The following is a 13,480-nucleotide window of genomic DNA, read 5'->3' on the forward strand; positions in this document are numbered from 1 at the left end:
TAGAAGGGAGAAGATCGATTTGAGAAGAAGAATTACGTCAAGACGGTATTTAAGGGTAAGTTCATGTTACCCTATCTCTCCCAAAAGTATGTTTATGTAATTTTGTTTATCTTGTACTATCTTGATTTCTCATAGTTTTATGTTTTTCAAAATTTTTTAACATCAAGATGACCTTCACATACTTCTGCAAGGAATTTGATTCCTTCAGGAAGCCTAAGGTAAGTCTCAAAAGATTCCACATGATTGATCTCCAGATAATCGTTTATCTCTTAGCGTCTATTCTGATCAATATTTTGCTATCTATGAACATTAATTTTGTTCCTATTAATCCTTTGCTCAAACGCTTTTTCATAATCGTGCATAATTTTCTTGATAGCCAGACATTCCTACATCAAATCTTTAAAAAATGAGATATTATCATCGGCAAAGAAGAGATGAGATAAAACAAGACAATTTTTCTTTAATTGAATAACGGAGATGATAGAGTTAGCAACTTCACTTCCTTATCAAGATGCGCTGAAAGCCCTTCAGCACAAAGAAGAAAGATGTATGGAGAGAGTGGATTCCTTTGCCTCAACCCTCTAAAAGTCCTGAATTTCCCTCTAGGAACTCCGTTAAGACGAACCTCAAAATTTACAATCTCAACACATTTCATGACAAGAGAAATCCGACACTGATCGAACCCCAAACTCCTCATAACCTCCCTGAGATACCTCCACTCTACTCTGTCATACGTTTTGTTGATGTCAATTTTCATGGCAATCCAACCTTGCTTTCCTTTCCTTATGGTGCTAGTGGCCTAGAAATACTTAAAACCGATAAGCACATTGTCAATAATGTGATGACCAAGGATGAAAGCTGATTGGGAAGGGGAAATAATTGAATCTAACACCCGCTTAAGACAATTTTAAGAACCTTTGCAATGATCTTATATATCACATTGCACAAATTTATAGGCCTAAAGCCAGTCATAGATTTTAGGTCTTTGCAATTAGGAATGAGGGAAATATAGGTAGCATTGATCAATTATGATCCCCTACCTTCATTGTTGAGGATATTCAAACAAAGCTCCATTGTATCTGAACTACAACCCACCACCTCCCAATACTTATGATAAAAGAGAGTGTGCATCTCATCAAGGCCAGAGGCTTTTGTAGAGTGCATCTCTTTGAAAGATACCTCGACCTCACACCTCAAGAAACTCTTACATAACTCCGAATTTTGGTTCAGTCACTTTGCATTCAATGAAGTTAGTGAAGTTTGAAATATCCCCTACATTCGGATTCATTGATGTAAACATATCTTTAAAAAACTTTGTAGCTTTTTGACCCAACTATGCATCTTCCTCAATCCAATCACCTTTTTCATCGAATAAGCCGACGATAGCATTCATCTTTCTTCTAGAAGAGGCCTTATGATGAAACCATTTTTTATTTTGGTCACCCCATTGAAGCTAATCTTCCCGAGAACAAATTTTTCAATATCTCTCATCTTCATCCAAAAGCATTTCTATCTCTTTTTCTGCTCGAAGCCATTAAGCTCTCCCAATCAAGTCAGTTCTTCCATTATGAGAGTTTTTGATAGAATTTAACTTATTTTCCGTTCTAGCCGTAGCCCCTCGAAGCGAGCCATTATGAAAAAGCGTTTGGGTAAAGCATATTTCTTCAAAGCTATGCAGCCAAAAACTCTTTGTAATTCTTGATTTAGACAAATCACTCTAACTCTTTTAGGAAAGCCACTTAGCTAATATTGGCTTGTGGTCGGACCAATTAAAATTGAGATGGTCAACTCTGATATAAGGATTCGCTTCCATAAATTCTAGATTTCCAAAAAATATGTTCAATCTTTTCCAAATTAACTCACTCGAATGATTCTTGTTAGACCACATATATGTACTCCATGATAGCCTAAATCAATCAAATTGTTGTGGTTTATAGCCTTTCTAAACTCCTCCATCTGGCTTTTCTTCCTTGCTTTGCCACCAAGCTTTTCTGATTGCCAAACTAGTTCGTTGAAATTGACCCTCACCAACTAAGGAAGGTTGTTCATCTCACTTAAATGACACAAAAGTTTCCAAGAGTTTGGTCTTTTCTCCTTCATCGGATTGCCATAAAAACTAGTAAATCTCTATAAACCATTTATATCAATTACAAGAGAATCGAAGTGACCTATTGAATAAGAACATATATTAAACTTAACCTTCAGCTTACTTTCCAACCCAACTCTATTTCTAGTTTTTTAGAGAAAAATAAAAAAGGGATTGAATTTATCGACTAAATGTCGGAGTTGACGAAATGTTCAAGGATTCCCCAATCCCTGAACATTCCAGCATAATGTTATCATAGTGACCGACAGGGTTGCTTAGAAACCTCCGCTAATATAAATTCAGAGGAATCATCTCTACACATTTCCTTTAAACTTACTTGAGTAGATGAGTCTAAGAGATCATGTTTCTTCCCACGCTTCGAATTATTTCTTGAAATTAAACCTCTCTAAAAATCAGCTTGCGCTAGTTGCTTCCAAGATTTAAAAGAATCCAATTCATATTTTATTTACTAGGATGGGTGGGTTTTTTAAATTTGTTTCCTTTGTTGTAGATAGTGGTGTTCAAAAAAATCGATGAACCGAAAAACTGATCAACCCAACCCAATCTGTTTGGGTTGGGTTATCAACTCATTTGGGGTTGGGTTGAGTTCAAATAAATGAAAATTTTATGGGTTCGATTGATTCATGGTTCACTTAATATAACCCAAACCAGCCCGAACCAACCCGAATTTATTATTAAATTTATAATATATATATTTTGTTACTTATAATACAATTATTTATACATTAATTGATTTTAATTTTATTTAATTCTAATATTTTTTGAATAATTTATACTTCAACAACTCTTAAAAGTAGTTTCTTTGTACTTTTGAAAGAAAATTTTTCCTATATAAATTGAAATTGAGTAAAATTTTAAATAAATGACCCGATTAACCCGATCCAGACCAACCCAAATATTTTAGATTGGGTTGGACTCATTTTTTAATAAGGGTTATTTAGGTTGAAAAAATTTACATCCCGAACAATTGGATTGGATCTAAAAAATCTTTCAACCCATCCCAACCCACGAACACCCCTAGTTGTACACTGTGTCACTCTTTTTCTATTTTATTTTTCAGAAGTCCATCTTTAGACAAATAATTCTCTTGCCCTTGCTTTATCAAAATTGGCCCATTATTGATTTGATTCGCTTCAGGCCCAAAGGTGCAATTAAAGGAGAATTGGAGTGTATAACGGAATTTGAGGTTTCATTCTGAAAAATGGCAAAACCGCACATGAATAAAAATTATGGCAACTCATGTGACATGCACATGACCACAAATTTCTAAATCTCGAATTTTTCCTTGTCTTATTTGTAGATGTTGGTGATGAAATTACAAATACCAGGTAATTTCAAAATAGAAAACAGGGTCAAGGTATATATACAAAGTTAGCCCTCCTAATTTTGTACATGTAGTTAACATAATCTCTATATTTTATTATTACTTTAGATTCTATTTAACCACTTTTCGAATTTATCTCACCTTAATAAAATATCCAGATTTTTCAATTAAATTTATATTTGAAATATCCATATATTATTAAAACTTCTTTTATCCATATATTTTATTCAAATCTCTATATTGTTTTTCATAATTGTATACATACATTTTTTGAATTAGCCGTATATTTCTCATATTTTTAATAAATTAGTTGTATATGCTATTTTTTTATATTATTTTAACGTTTTGGGAAAAGAAATATCACTTCCTAGAAAAATGTTCATGTGTTGGTTGCAAGTTGGATTGTTGCTCCAAACATTGCCATAACTTTTGTTACTATGCCTCTACAACGATTTAGGCTTTTTCATAGGAGTTATAAATACAATGTAATTGTTAAAGCTTATGAAAATGGAATTATGAATACATTGTAATTATAAATAAACGAACTCTCCTGATTTTTCTCCCCAAATTATATTTGAATTTGTATTTTATTATCAAATTAGATTTTATCTAACTACTTATCAATTTTTTTAATTAGAATAAACAAAAACTTACAGTTTTTCCTCTCCAATTTATATTTGTATTTATTTTTTATTATCAAATTTGATTTTATCCAACTAACTTTTGATTTGTTTATATGTTTGTTACAAATTCAATTGCATCTACATATTTTTTTTTATTATTATTTTATACATATTGTTATCAAATCAATTTGATTTTTTTTCTTTATATTTTCAATGTTTTCAATTTTTCATATACAAACATGTAAAAATGGCATGGCTTATTGAACCTAAAAAGAAACATATAAATGGGAATTAAATTTTAAATGTTTGAAACATGTGGGTATGTATGTATATATTTTTCAATTTATTATTAATATTAATAAGATTATTATTCTTATTATTCTTATTATTCTTATTATTCTTATTATTTATTAAAAAAAGATAACAAAAAAAACCATAAATCTCATATTTTTCATTCTCTTCACTTAGCTGCCCAAAAATCTAATTTTCTCCTTTGTAATCTCATGTCTTCAATAGTTGGTTCAACAACTCTTTCTTGAATTCCATCATCTTGGCTAACTTTTAACGACCACCCTCACCAGGTTGCCGATCTTTTTTCGCTTGCATACATATTTTCTGCTTTTGTTTCTACTTTCAACATCATTTTCAACAATGACATTCTGGAATTGATAGTGTATAAAATTGGCTTTCAAGATCCAATGAGCAAAATGGCCACATGAAATGAAGATGATGAGACTCCCTACAACTGGTTTGGTGTACTTCCAATGGTCACATCATCATGAAGTTGCAATTCCTTCACATATTCATTTGCCAACGACAACTTTCCTGGTAAAATCAACTTTACTCTTTCTCACCTTGGAGGAAGTCCATTGTTGTATTTCTAATGACTAATGACCCCCATCGATTGCTTGTCATCTTCCCTTGCATAAAGGACCATATTGGGTGTTTTTAATTTTGCTTTTGGAATGTTTCGATACTGATTCTAGAATGTAGAGTATATTTGTGGTATTCTTGTTATTTTTGAAGTAGTGTATATCTATATTTTTATTTGTACTTAATTGTTTTAGAGTAGTTTTGTCTTTTACTAATTAGTATTTTTTTATTATATAAATTCATTTTGCTATTTTTATAATTTTGAAACTTTTTTCCATTTTTCCAAATGAAACTTTAAAATTTATTGTTTTTTAAATGAAACTCATTTGAAACCGAAAAAACCACTTTTTGAAGAATCATTTGAATCTAATTATATTTTCTTCCCTTTTTCTTTCTTTTTTTCTTTTGCTCCAATGGTCAAAAAGCATTAATGTGATTCAACATTAATTCCTCAATTGTCTCTTTCTTTCTGACATCTTCATACTTTTTTAACAGGTTGTCCTTTTCTCTTGAATAGTAATCTATCGTTTCAACTTTGCTTCTCTCGCCGCCGGTCGCAACTTCGTCTTCCCCTTGCTGCTCTAACCTCTGAACGTTCACCAAAGTTCAACCAACTAGCTCTTCAACAATCTCCGTTTGCCTCTAGTCCTTTGTCTAACATTTATCTAAATTTTGGAACTCATTTGTTGGTGTTGTTCCAATCAATCCATCTTCGGCCATTGTAACCACAAGAGTAGACCGAATAGCTCTTTCGATACCTCCATCTAAGCTTCCATGAGTTTGTTTCTTTCCCCTTTTTCATCCTGGTTCCGTCTCCCTCCACCTTTGTTTAGCCTTCGAAGTGTCTTTAAAATTGTCACAATCTTTTACATTATACTCTATTAAATCACATCCATAACAAAAATCTCCCAAATTTTTGGTATCCTTTTTTCCTTAGCCATCAAACCATTCTTTACTTTAACAGCTCTCATTAAGGGTTTGAGTATGTCAATCTGCACTCTAACCCTTAGTGTTTGACTCCATCTTCTACCAAAAACCTCAAGATCAACTCTTTCAAACGTACCCACAAGATTCCCTAAAATCTCTGCCATTTTTGGAGTTTGCCCTGCGAAAGGAAGATTATAAAAATGTATCCAAAAGGAGACATACCTGAACTCTAAAGGAGGTTATGTAGTTGCTCCCTTTAGGCTCTTCAAAAACTAGCATTGCTCTATAAAAAAAAACCCATTGTCCATTCTGGAAAATTTCATAAAATAATTCAAAAACCAAAAAATCTTCCATAAATGACCTCTTTCTAAAACCTTTGTTCTCATCGACCTTTTCTGCCCATGAAATAACATTTTTGTCCCTGGTTTTAAATGCTACTCTCCTTTTACGCTTATTCATCCTTTGATCTTCCCTTCCAACCACCCATCGCTTTACAATTGAATGCAACCATTTATTCTCAACCAACATTGTACCATTAGAATTCAATGCTATTGGATCTTAACTATGAGACAAGTAAATGAATATCATTTTCAACTCTTCAGTTCCACTCGAACACTATCACTTTCAGTCGAACACATATCCTTTTCAACTACATTGAATTTATTTTGTGGATCTAGAGCAAGCATTCTTCGAAGAAAATCATTCTACACACCCAGAAACAAATACGATAAGTGTTAACCGAAAGTTTTAGAAGTTCGTTCACTGTTATTTTATCAATCATGTACCATTATATATGCAATTGTGTATCATTGTATTTGCAATCGTATATCAAGAGGTACACGTTCGTGTACCACATCATACATGACTGTGTATTATTAGATATTAGATCGTATAGGATTGTATATGTTGTGGTATATGATCGTGTACCTCATGATATACAATTGTATACCTTTTTATAGGCGATCATTTAACATACACTATTTTTTTTTGTAATATTTCAAGGTTTGATCGATTATTATAATTGGCGTATTGCAAATCAATGACGTTACTTTACATCTTTATATGCTATGCTAGGGAGTGAGACCAGATCAAAAGTAACTATGTTGGCAGTCACATGAAAGGTCTAAAGATTAGTGAACTAGTGAGCCTTCTACACCAACGACTGAATATTGATCCGGATAGATTTGACATACACATCAAATGTTGTTACAATCTATTGGTCCAAGCTCCTCCGATCGATATAGTCGATGATGATGACCTGGGAGATGATGGAAATGAAACTTGATGGGTCGCAACATCCAAATGAGATACACTTCACAGACTCATACTGAATATAGATACGGATAACCTCTGGGTCCACAACAGTTTCAACACCTTTCATTTGTGTTCCAACCCCACCTGCTTTGATCCCACCAATGGCAATGCCCTCAGATCTTATAGCAAAGTGTTCATACTCAATCATTTGTAGATATACCTAGTGTATCTGATGACCCATCTTATGATGAACTTAACTCAGTAACTCACAACCGTCTGAATGAAGAGGATATAAAGGTTAGTCAGATTTTCTTTTCCAAGTATGATTTATCTGTTAAATTTTTCAATGCTTGCGTAAGAAATAATTTTGACTACCATGTAAGAAGTTAGTGAAGAGCTTGTTAACCGTGCAATGCTTAGTGGAGGAATATAAGTGTGGACCCGTGCAAAAAAAAAAGGTAGAAAGTGACTCTTTTAAGGTGACAAAGTATCCAAGCATACATACATGTGCACTTGAAATAAGGAGTGGTAATCATCGACAAGCTAAGAGTTGGGTTATTGGACACTTGATTAAGCCTAAATACAATCAAGTCAATCGATCATATCGCCCAAGGAATATAATTGAAGATGCCCAACGAGATTATGGAATGAATATAAGCTACGAACGGGCTTATCGCACAAGAGAATATGCATTGGTATATGCACGAGGGCTACCAAAAGGATCAGATACCTTTGTTAATGCATTCAGTGAAGCACTTAAACTTTCAAATCCATGTACTTTTTTGAGGTCGAAATAGAAGATGAACAATACTTTAAATATGGTTTCATAGCATTAGGACCGTGCATTAGGGGATTCTTGAACTGCATTCATCCCATCATTGTAGATGATGAGACCCACTTGCATGAGAAATACAAATGTATATCGATGCACATTTCTATTAACAACATACCTTTGTATTTAGTATCGTGAACGGTAAGAACAATGTAGCTTGGACCTAGTTCATGAAAATTTGAAGGCGGTAATCGGAGACATTCCAGAATTAGTCATTATATTTGACTATCATATCTCAATCGAAAAAGCGGTCGCATTGGTGTTTTTCATGCGCTATGTGAAAGAACCGTGAGGTTCGTAGCAGAAGCGGGATCGGTCTCAATCTCGAATATTTTACAGAATCAAAATTCACAAAACAAGAATCATGCATTTTAATAAAATTACAACATGCTCTTAAGAATTGGGAATTAAGGTTAGTAATTTAACTCACCCTTGAAGAACAAATTCTTCATGAAATTCCTCCTCTCCAAATGATCACGAATAATCACAATCAATACGTACAGAAACAGATCTCAACGAGGACACCACTACAAGTTGAACCTTCTGTATTCTCCTTAGGGGTTGAAAATTTCAGGAGGTGTAGGATCTTAAATCTTTTGGGAGAAGGAAAGAGTTTGAGAGAAAGAGGTAAATTTGACAGGGAGATCTTCAACATCCAGAGAGACACAGAAGATGGAGAAGTGAATAAAATCAACCTGCCATCAGAGAGAAAAAAGGTGAGGGAATTACAACTCTCTCCCAAATTAATTTCCAAAAAAATAATTTAATAATATAAAAAAATTTAATAAATAACAAATTATTTAATAAATTATTATTATTATTATTATTATTATTATTATATATAACCATCTTATCATATAATATATGTTAAATATATGTTATATCAAATATAACACATAACCTATAGTTTTTATATTGTATCATATATAATATAACCTATAGTTTTTATTTCTCTCAATAATGCATGACATTTAATATAAATCACATTTATATTAAATTTAGTTATATGAATCTCATCCATATAATTAATATTTGAATCATATTCAAATACTTAATTCCTCTCAAAATAAACTTTATACTATAATGTATCAAATACATTATAATAATTATATCACATATAATTAATTCAAATTAATGTTACATTTAGTTAAATGGATTCAATAACTGAAAGAAAGTTAGGTATTGATTTTTACATTTATCATAGTTGGAAGAAAGTTTAGGGCTGCAATTGTTATGAACATCATTGTTGAGGGGTGGTTTTTGTAATTTGCCCAAAAAATTACTAGAAACGTCATAGGAGTCTCATTGAATAATTTGACAGTTAAATTTTATTATAAGACATTACTCAAATCCAAACACAAGGAATAATAAATATTTTAAAAATAGTTAATTTTGGTGGTTAAATTTTATTATAAGACATATTACTCTGATCCAAACATAAGGAAAAATCAATATTTTAGAAATAGTCAATCAAAGGTTGGCTCTTTTGAATGAAAGTTTGCATGGAGATTTGAACTTTCGATCTCTAGGAAATGGAGTACATACTAATTCTGGCTAAATTTTGTTTATTTCAATGAGTATTCCTTACTTTCAAGTGTTTCTTTTCACATTTAGAAATACTAGTAAGAGGACACGTGCGATGCACTTAATTCAAAAATTTTAGAACATAAATTTTTTAATAAATACACTTTTAGTTAAATTTAAATAGAATAAATATCTAATGTGAAATTTAAAAGTAATAAAGAGATTAGATAACTAAGACTATATCATATTTGTATGTTTTATTTAATTAATTTATAAAACAAATTTAACAAAGAAAACCTTTGGTGGATCCCGAAGGAAACACAACCTCTGGTGAATCTCGAAGGAAACACAACCTCTGGTGAATCTCGAAGGAAACACAACCTCTGGTGAATCTTGATAACTTGTAGAAATACAAGTTATTGTGGCTCAAAAGTTGGAACAATTAAGGTTTTTAATGATAAAATCTCATCATTTTTAGAAGAAACGCATGGAATTACTCGAACATTATCAAACTCATGCAAAAGAATGTTCATTGCTAAAGTACTGCGACACTAACGCATGATATCTCAACAAGAGGCTAATGCATGATTAAGAAAACTGTTGCAGGCAAAGTCTAACACATGGGGCATGTGTCAGAGGGATTCGATGTAAGGAAGATTCATTGATTCAGGCTGTTTGTGTCAAATCACCACTTGCAAGCATGCGCACCTGCAGTAGGCGGCGTCTGAAAAGCATCTGAGTGTCAGGCGACTGACCAGGGTATGGAATTTAATATTGCCCATCATCAAGTTGGAGAAGAACGACGCCTATAAATAGAAGAAATCCCACTAGTTGTTAAGAGTTTTTTTAGTTCCAAGTTCACAACTCTCAGTTTTTAGATCCAGTTTTAGCTTAGTCTTAGTTTTAGATCTTTAGCGTCGTGCTGTGGTGCCGAGAAGAACAAGAGGGAAGAGAACCACCACCATCATCGATCAAGGAGCGAAGCTACACTTCTTCCAATTCTTCCGCAAGTAGTTGTACACAACTAGAATTGAGCCAAAGAAGACAAGAGATTGTACTCTGCGGCTTGACTCATTTCATTTTATCTTACTTATAGCTTCTATCTTTTCATCTGATTAAGTATTGGGTTTGTAAAGACAATCAATTTCTTTATAAATTCACATATTTTATCTATCATACTTTGTCATTGTTTATTTCTTGTTTATGTTGAATGCATCTATACTTCATGCAGAATTCCATTTTGAACGCTTAAGCCAACTAAATCAATTGGTAAAAACATCTTTAGCCAACATCAAGTTAGAATGCCTAGTACATCTAAAGATAGACGCACTGGTGTTTTATTGCATCCTGTGTTTGACGCATACATCCTAGAGATAGGTATTGTATGATATTTGCATTGAGAAGTGTTGAATAGAGTCTAACGCATAAATAGAGATAAATTAGTCATCTCATTCGCATCATATTCTTGTTTGTGTACATCCAACTTAGATCGACGAATAACTCATTTCTCCATACACTTAGGATATCCCTACAACAGTTACAATGCAAGGTCTGCGTTAGCTTTAATCTGAATCCTTGAATTCGACCCTAGATTTACCAGGAACCTAAGTTGGATTTATACTTGGATTTGATTTAGGAAAACTTGAACGTCAATAGAGGAGTGTCATGCGTCCTGTTACACATCTCTAACACATCAATGCATATGAACATTCATATTTACACATTTTTTTCAATTATTTTATACAATACACTCATGAGCTCGAATCACGAAATCAACGAACAAATCCCGAAGGAAACATAACCTCTAGTGAATCCCGAAGGAAACGCAACCTTTGGTGAATCCCGAAGGAAACACAACCTCTGGTGAATCCCGAAAGATAATACCACCTCTAGTGAATCCCGAAAGAAACACAACATCTAGTGAGCATCTAACTAATTAGTGAGGACACTATCATAATCTCAACATCACAAGTATCACAACATGATTCTATAACATACATATACACCTCAACATCACAAGTATCACAACATGATTCTATAACATACATATACTCCTCAACATCATGACTCTACAACATACACATACGCCTTAATATCCTCAGATCAAATACAACCATGGAATCAAATATCATCTCATGCTAGCTTTCAAGTATCTATGTGCACAATTAATCTTTCAAATCCTCATACAAGAACATATATCGGTTATACTATACTATCAGTTTATCATGCATCGTACTGTCATAATATTAATTTGTCATGCTAGCATACATCTAGTGCCTGGCCCGTGGATAGTTTCCAGTAGTAAGATTACTTAACTCAAACTTGGTCACAAATTAATCCAAGTAATTAATCTTCTTACAACTCTTGGAAGACTTTGAATCCACCCTATAACATACATTACAAATATTAATTTAGCACCCCTAGTCCAAAAATAATAAATTCAAAGTTTTAAACTCATCTTTGAGGTCTAAATCTAATTAACCAAATTAAACCAAATGTCCCAAAATTTAACTTACCAAAATCTGGCTTGACCCCAAAATAAATTCCAAAACTCAAACCAAAAGGTCAACCTGAATATAATTTGAGTCCAAAATTAATAACTTATTTTTTTCATTAGTACTTTAACCCAAAAGACAACCATCCCAACTACTCACTCAAACTTAACCATTTTTGTCGAAAATTGGTATCTTCCTTGATGAACAATGTCCCACAATCATCTGAATCTCGCTTTTGAAAGTCCAATCATAATGGATTTTAACCAACATGATTTCAAAACAAAACACCCAAAACTTCGAAGAAAACACCTAAAACTAAAGTCTTACCCAAAACAGATCTGACGGTAACCACTACGGCGGTGGGGGCTGGGCAGCGCGCGGTGGAGATCGAACCGACGGCTGGCTGGACGGAGAAGCGACGGTGAAAATAAGTTCGATGGCGTGGCTGGGGAAGCTCCGACTCAGATCTGGCGGCTGACGAGACTGGGCGACTCACGGTGGCGCGGCTGCACCCCACGAACGGCGAGCGGTGTCGCGCAACGCGAGGGAGGCGGTCGGCTGGATCTGGCTGGATTCGGCGGTGGTTGGCACGGCTCGGATGACTGGGCGGAGGGAGGTGAGGGAGAGGCGGCGCATGGAGCGCCGAGCGACTGAAGGCGGTGGGTCGCGGAGGGGAGTTCAGCGTACGGCTGAATACGAGCGAGGGGGGGCTTTCAGTGAGGAAGAAAGCGTGGAGGGGATGTTCGGCGAGGAAGAAAGGGAAATAAAAACAGGAAGAAAAAATTAAAGAAAATAAAAGGAAAGGAAAAAATATAATATAATAAAATAAAATATCTACTTTATTTTATTTTTTTTCCTATTACATTTTATTCTATTAAATTCCTTTTCCCCCAAATCTCCAAAAGCAACCCTTTTCCTTCCAATTCGAAATTAATATCAGACATCAATCTCAAATTAAATCATACGCCATAAAAAGTCCAATTTCCAAAATTTCTCCTTGATTAAACCATTAAATCGATACACCCATTACTCAGTAAATAAATTTTCCTAATCCAATTAAATTTCTAAAATTCCAAAAATGTTATTGAATAAAACAAAATACTGAAATTACATTAATAATAAAAATTTGGGGTGTTACATTACCTTCACCGATTAAGAGGTTGTTGAGTTATCTATGGATCAATTCTTCGATTAATCATGCAAATATTCATAGGTTATCTACTTCTCAAGTCTAATCGAATGTACGAAAATTCGGACAAACTCCCTAAGGAAAGCCAACGTGATGTCGATTCCTAAATTAACTAAGTAGTGTCACGCAAGCCTATATACTTAGCTAACCGTATTAAGCTCTTGGATTGATTAGAACATTAAGCTAGATTAGCCTAATCTAACCTGTGCATTTTCATTCTTTAGGCTTCATTATCTTTCGCTAGTGGACGATCCTAGAATCCTAACAAATGAACCATAGCATAACTAAAATCGATTACTACTTAAATTAATCATGCTTTGGAAGCAATTATG

The 13,480-nt window shown here is 33.5% G+C and overlaps 1 long non-coding RNA gene across 1 annotated transcript; it reads right to left on the reverse strand.

Annotated features, from left to right (window-relative positions):
* Positions 1-8,140: 8,140 nt before the first annotated feature.
* Positions 8,141-12,853, reverse strand: LOC150032933 (uncharacterized). The gene is made up of 2 exons (XR_016524242.1): positions 12,287-12,853; positions 8,141-8,635 (listed from the first exon to the last, which is right to left on the reverse strand). It is a non-coding gene; the product is annotated as an uncharacterized LOC150032933 (long non-coding RNA).
* Positions 12,854-13,480: the final 627 nt, after the last annotated feature.

This window comes from Benincasa hispida, chromosome 11 (genome assembly GCF_027475165.1).
Source record: "Benincasa hispida cultivar pf3 chromosome 11, pf3_genome.v1.1, whole genome shotgun sequence".
NCBI classification, from domain to species: domain Eukaryota; kingdom Viridiplantae; phylum Streptophyta; class Magnoliopsida; order Cucurbitales; family Cucurbitaceae; genus Benincasa; species Benincasa hispida.